Consider the following 5,778-nt stretch of genomic DNA (forward strand, 5'->3'; position numbering starts at 1 on the left):
CCCCCCCCACCTCCTCATCTTTCCCCCCTATATAATTATCTTGTTGGCAGCTAGCAAACAACGCTTGACATGCTTTTTAAGATTGAAAAATACAGTGACACCTGCTTAGGAAGTCCACCCACAGTGCTACCAAAAAAGCAGCGTTTTTGACAATTGGTCTCTCGAAATAGATTCAGGGTAAGCATAGGAGTCCCCAGGGATGCTTGAAGGTCAACTCAGGTGACCTCATAATGCCTGCTAGGCTGTTTCTTGGAGGTCTCAAGGGCTCCTCTGTACTGATTCCTCTTAGGGAACTCTTATGGTTTAGGGTCCCCTCTGGGGTCCCTACTCACTCTGGGGTCATGGTTTCCATGGTGATTTGGAATCCTGGAAACCTCAGGAACCAGATTTTCTTATTAAGGATCAAGAAAATATACAACTGACGATCTTTGTTTCTACGGCTGGAAGGTATCTCAGAGTCATCTAGTCCAACAGCCCATTTTACAGATGAGCAAACTGAGGCCTACGAAGGTCAATCGAGTTGCCCAAAGTCACATAGGGGATTTGAATTTAGGTCCCCGATTCCAGGGCTAGAGCTCTTTCCTCCAAACACTCAAAATTTTAAGCAGTTTCCTGACATGATCACTATCCTTGTGACTGTCTAGAAGAGAGGTTCCTAACAAACCCTTGTTTGTATACCAAAACCTAAACCCCTTAAAGGCAAGGATTGTCTCATTTCTCAATTTGTATCACCAGCACCTAGACTCGTTCCTGATGTGTATAATTGGATCTCAACAAATTCTTGTTGATTAATTGATTGAGTTCTTTGAAGGTTTTCAGTAGTTGAGCAGGTGATGGCTGAGTACAGACCTCAAACGTACCAACTGGTCGGGAGCTCAACAAAGTTGGTCACTTAGGGAGTGAGTGAACACAAGTTCTCTCTTAAGCTCATTTCATTTCAAGAATTGTAGGAAATGAGTAATAAATTGGAGATGGGACTGCTATGTGATATATGACTAACCAGTGCCAGTAATGATAGCCCATATTTCCATAATGCTATAAAGCATATCACATACTTTCCTCCCGGAAATCTCATGAGGTAGGTAGTGTCAGTTTTATTATCCCTGTTTTTACAAATGAGGAAAATGAGACTCAGAGAGACAGTGACTTGCCCACAGTTATACAACTGGTCATCCTTATCTTTCATCAAAGCTTGGGTCAGCTACCAATTCCTATATGAGATCTAGCTGATCCCTCCAGTTTTTGATCAATTAATAAATAAACATTTATTATGTACCTACTGTGTGCCAGGCACTATGCTAAGAGCTTGTGGTATGGAGACAACAGTGGAAAAAATCCCTATCGAGGAGTTTATATTCTGTGGAGACAATATGCACGCATATCTAGCTGTGTACAAAATAGATACTAGGTTATATTTTTAGAGGAGAGGGCACTAGGAAGTAGTGGAATCAGAAAAGACATGTTTTAACTGAGTTTTGAAAGTAGGGATTTTAAAATGAGGAGATAAAGAGAGGGTGTTTTTCAGGAACTGGGGAAAGTCAGTGCAAAGGCATGGGAGATCAGAGACATAGTGCCATGTATGAGGAACAGTAAGCAGAATTAATGCTTTTTTTCTTTTTAAGATGACTGTATAGAATTTATGTTTTTGCATATTCCATGTCCTTCAGATGAATGTAAGCCCCTTGAGGGCAAAGACTATATAATATTTATGTTTGTATCTATCACAGTGCTTGGCACATGGTAGATGCTTAATCAATTTTTATTTAATTTAATTGCATATAATGGAATAATAAATGTTTGAACTAAGTCTGGAGCCCAGGTCCCCTTATTTCAATTCTAGCTCGTTTTCTTTCATATTGCCTCCCTTTGTGCAAGACACAAAAATGTAAAACAACACATTGAGATGGGAAAAGCACTAGTCTTGGAGTCAGAAAAACATAGATTTTAGTACCTGTTTTGTGACTTACTAGCTGTGTGATATTAAGCAAATTTTAACCTTTCTAATCCTTCTCATCTATAAAACGGGGTTAATGATATCAGTACTAATAACTTTACAGGATTACTGTTATAAAAGCACTTTGTAAACCTCAAAACAAGAAATAAATATAGGTTTTATTGTAACAAGTATGAAATAACAAAGACCTTCCCTCAAGGAATTCTAGGTTTCATGGAGAACATGATATCTGAGTTGGGTCCTGAAGGAAGGAAAAAGATTTCAACAGTCACAGATCTTGGTTAACCCATTTTAGGTGTAAGGCACAGCATTAGGGAAAGCATTGACATGGGAGAAGATGAGATTGGGGGGGTGGCTAGGTGGCGCAGTGAATAGAGCTCTGGCCTTGGAGTCAGGAGGACCTGAGTTCAAATCCAGCCTCAGACACTTAACACTTACTAGCCGTGTGACCCTGGGCAAGTCACTTAACCCTGATTGCCTCACCAAAAAGCGCAAAAAAAAAAATGAGATTGGGGAATGGTGAGCAGTCCACTTTAGCTGAGAGATAGCATGTATTTAGACTTCTAGTCAAGGTGGCTACCTGAACAAAAGGCATCAGGTCCCATATTTCTATTCCAGCAAAACCTGGAGTTTGAACAAGATTGAATAAGGATCAAGAAATCTACTACCTTAAGTGAATTTTTCCAGCCCAGAATTGCACAAGGGGTCAGCCAGAAGCCCAAAGATAATAAAAAAGAAAGCCTTTCAGCAAAGTCACTACGAGGCCAGGGAAGCCTTGTGGGACATATAGTCTGCAGAGCTCTTTCTAGAGGGCCCTAACCTTGGGAAGGGGAGGTGAATGAAGAAAGCCTAGATATCCAGGGTAAGACCAAGGAAGGCTGACCACCCTACCTAAAAATTCAGTGAGGGTCAGAGCTTGGATCTGGCACAAAGCCCCAGGTCAGGAACTAAAGTTGGAAAGGTGAGTAAATTAAGCACCAATAAATATTAAAAAAAAAAAGAATTATAAAGTGACATTCCCCAAAAGAAGAAGCAACAACTCCACAGCAACCATGAGCAGAGACTCAAAGGAAATCATGGATTTTCCACAACACTGCACAAATATCTAGAAGAAAGGAAGCAATAACAAAAACCCTCCCCAAAAGTTATGGAAATAAGAGGAAGCGGAATAAATAGTTCAGAAGAAAAAGTGTTAAGTATTACCCACGAAATGGACTCCCTGAAAACTAGAATAGACCAAATAGAAAACAATGACTACAAGACAGTAAAAAAACAAAAATTAAAAAGATTGAAAAAAATAGAAGAAAATGTAAGATAACTGAGATATCTGTATATCTATATTTATCTCTCCATATCTCTCAATATATGTATCTCTCTCTCTCTATAAATATATACTGGAAAATAGGTCAGAGAGAAATAATTGAAGAATCATTGAATTTCCTAAAAGTTATGATTAAAAAAATCCTATATTTCAATAAATCATACATGAAAACTCTCTAGAAAGAATCCATGGATCACCTCTTGAAAGGAACCCCAAGAGAAAAAAAAAATTCTGGGAATTTCATAACCAAAATCCCAAGCCTCCATGAAAGAAAAAATACTATAAATATCTGTAAACATAATGTAAGTAGCCCAAGTACCAAGGAACTACAAGCAGGATCACCCAAGAGCTAGCAGTGTCTACTCAAAATGAGAAGGGATCATGGAATAATGAAATATTCCAAAAGCTTAAAGAGATAGGCTAACATTCAAGAATAAGAACTGGAAAAACTTAATATAGTCTTACAGGTGCCAAAAAAAATGGATCTTTAGTGCAGTGATGTCAAACTCATATAGAAACAGGGACAACTAATGCAAACATAAGGATCACATGTTGACAGTTTTAAAATACAATGCTATCTATGTTTTATTTTATTTTTATTTATCTTGTTAAGTATCTCCCAATTATGTTTTAATCTGGTTCAGGCCACAGGTTTGACACTTCTGGTTTAATGGAATAAAGGACTTTCTTTTTTTTTAAAACAAGTTTTGGCCAGTTTATTAAATATTAGTTTTGTACAGTTTACTTTTCACTGGTCTGTTCTGGCATGCTTCTAATGATATCAGAATCACCTGGATCAATGATAGCCAGTGTACATACTCTGTAGTACTTCCCACATGCTGTACACAACTCAATGTTGTTGCCACTGTAGTGATGTACTCCAGTTTTGGCCAGCATAGCATAATATTCCGTCTATGATTTCCTCAAGGCTGGACAGTTGTTGGCCAATTTGGCCAATTTGGTTTTGCCTTGTCTGATCATTTTCAGAGTCTATTTGTGGCCTAGCACATATGTGCTGCTTTTCATGACCAGCTGGAGCCTTGAGTTGATGGACTCCAGTGACTTTTTCATCTTCTTTGCGGTCACCATTTTCCTGCCTGTTGTGTGGGAAGACCCTAAGCCACCAAGATGGCTGGAAGCGAGAAAGGAGAATAAAGGATTTTCAAGCATTTTTGATGAGTAAACTAGAGCTGGAGAACTTGGAAATGGAAACATAAGTATCAAGAGAAGCCTAGAAAGTTAAATTTACTTGAGCCGTTGGAAGGATCTATATAATGATGTAGTGCTAACATTGTAATGGGGAGAAGTAACAAGTATTCTTTACTAACTTTAATGTCTTCAAGGGATATTGAGAATGTTAATTGTTTCTGTTCTGAGGTTGTGAAGAGGGGAAAGAGAAGAGAGGATGAAAAGAGAAATACACTAGTGTAAAAAGGATCAGTAAGGGCACGAATGTGTCATTTCTCATCGTTGGGATGTGAGAAAGGAGTATATGAACATGGAGGAAGAAATGGAGGGAGTGGGCATCATATTTATGTTACTCTTATCTGAAATGGATAAAGGAGGGTTGAACACACACATACCTATAGTAAGCCAGTCAATTAATACTTATTAAGTACGTACTATGTGCCAAGCACTGTCAAACAGTAGGTTCACCCAGAGTTGTAACTAGAGATTTTTGTGCTTGGGGCAGGGATCATAAACTGATTCTAGGGTAAGAAATATTAATGATTAAATGAGATAATATTTGGTTAAAAAAAGTGTTAGGCATAGTGCCTGGCTCATAGAAGTCCTCTATAAACACTTAGTCCTTTCTTTTTTCTTCCCCAGTATGAAAAATACCCTCAGTTGGGTGAGAGGGTGAAGGGTGCCCTCTTCCCCTGCCAGAACCCCAGTATAAAGCTTCTATGAAGTAAGGGAAAGTAGGGATGGGAGGGGAGCTTAACTATATATATTGAAGTTTACAAGAACTTTTGAAAATTTCTAAATTTGCAACTCTGGGGCAAAGTTCTGGTGACCCTATGCTGGTTAGGGCTCTGGAATGCTCGCTAGGTAATGAATCTTTTGGTTATGGAAATCCAGAACTGTACATTAGAATCAAGTTATGTAATTTTTCCAGATATAAGCTAACCCCAATTTTCCAATTTTTGAATTGAATTTTGAAGGAAAAAAAATCTAAATATGTGGTACTTTTAAATACACTACTTTTTTAGTAAGCTACTTTGACGATTCATTTTGCATATGCTAATTATATATATATATATATAAATATTGTCTTATGACAAAATATAATGTCTTTGAGGGCAGAAACTTTTACTTTTCATTTTGTATCTTCAGCACCTAGCACAGTGCCTGGAACACAGTAGGTTTTTTTTTTTAATTTAAAGCCATTCATTTATTTATTGAGAGAGACAATTGGGGTTAAGTGACTTGCCCAGGGCCACACAGCCACAGTAGGGGTTTTAATAAATTCTTGTTGACTTGAATATAGTGTTTTTTTTTT

The 5,778-nt window shown here is 37.9% G+C and overlaps 1 pseudogene; it reads right to left on the reverse strand.

The window, feature by feature from the left end:
• Positions 1-4,015: 4,015 nt before the first annotated feature.
• Positions 4,016-4,364, reverse strand: LOC114048408 (annotated as a pseudogene).
• Between the last annotated feature and the right edge of the window lie 1,414 nt (positions 4,365-5,778).

This window comes from Vombatus ursinus, unplaced genomic scaffold (assembly GCF_900497805.2).
Source record: "Vombatus ursinus unplaced genomic scaffold, bare-nosed wombat genome assembly UNPS02002052.1, whole genome shotgun sequence".
NCBI classification, from domain to species: Eukaryota; Metazoa; Chordata; class Mammalia; order Diprotodontia; family Vombatidae; genus Vombatus; species Vombatus ursinus.